The sequence below is a fragment of the Bos mutus genome, chromosome 9 (assembly GCF_027580195.1).
Source record: "Bos mutus isolate GX-2022 chromosome 9, NWIPB_WYAK_1.1, whole genome shotgun sequence".
NCBI lineage: Eukaryota > Metazoa > Chordata > Mammalia > Artiodactyla > Bovidae > Bos > Bos mutus.
The window spans coordinates 35,644,463-35,645,555 of NC_091625.1; the positions used below are offsets into that span (position 1 = coordinate 35,644,463).

The 1,093-nt window shown below is 40.6% G+C and overlaps 1 non-coding gene across 1 annotated transcript; it reads left to right on the top strand.

The window, feature by feature from the left end:
- Window positions 1–553: 553 nt before the first annotated feature.
- TRNAW-CCA (transfer RNA tryptophan (anticodon CCA)) lies at window positions 554–625 on the top strand. Its single transcript has one exon. It is a non-coding gene; the product is annotated as a tRNA-Trp (tRNA).
- Window positions 626–1,093: the final 468 nt, after the last annotated feature.

The window sequence follows — 1,093 nt, forward strand, 5'->3', positions numbered from 1 at the left end:
GGTTGCAGGCCCAAAACTATACCCTTTTTTCAGCAAGAACATTAAAAGAGCTCATTGCCCAGAAGCCACCACCCAACTCCCCCATTCCCCCACCCTACTCCACCACCCAAAGGCCAATAATGACAAAAAGACTTCTTTTGGAATTGCAGGGTTTGAACAATGCAGATCTCCTGAGTTAATCTTTCCCATATACTTTTTTCACCTTTTTCAATTTAAATGATCAATAACTTGATTTTTAAAGTGGGTTTTCTTTAGATGGCATATCATATATGTTTGGATCTTGCTTTTTTAGTCAATATTGAAATCTCTGTATTTTAACTGTTGTGCTTAGTCTAGTCATATAACGTGATTACTGATGTGATTGGACAGAGGAGCCTGGCAGGCTTCTTGGTGTCCAGGAGTTCACAAAGAGTCAGACAGGACTGAGCACACATGCATAGAGACATTTAGTCATTTATTATAAGAGTGAGCTTCAGGGGCCTCTGTAAACCTATGGGAACTGTATATAAAATTTTGTGTGTATGTGTTTGAGTACAGCTTTTGTGTGTGGGCTTCCCTGGTGGCTCAGAGGTTAAAGCATCTGCCTCCAATGCAGGAGACCTGGGTTCAATCCCTGGGTTGGGAAGATCCCCTGGAGAAGGAAATGGTAACCCACTCCAGTATTCTTGCCTGGAGAATTCCATGGACGGAGAACCCTGGTAGGCTACAGTCCACGGGGTCGCAAAGAGTCGGACACGACTGAGCGACATGCATTCGCATTCACATTTTTATGAGTGAAACGAAGTTAACAGACTCTCAGATGCATCTACATTTTCCCCACCAAAGAATATTATTCAGAAGGAAAGAGAAGTGGAACAGAGTAATAAATAACATTTTCTGAGTATGTATCTATGTAGGTCAGCGCTATTTAAGAGAATTGCATTTATTAACTCACTTGTGATTTTCTTAAGAATCTCCTGAGGAAGTTACTATTATTATTCTCATTTAATAGAAACAAAGAAACAAAGAGTTTAAACAACTGGCATGAGTGCACAGATAGTAAGAGGGTGTGTGTGTATTTATGTGTGTGCACTCAGTTGTGTCCAACTCTTTG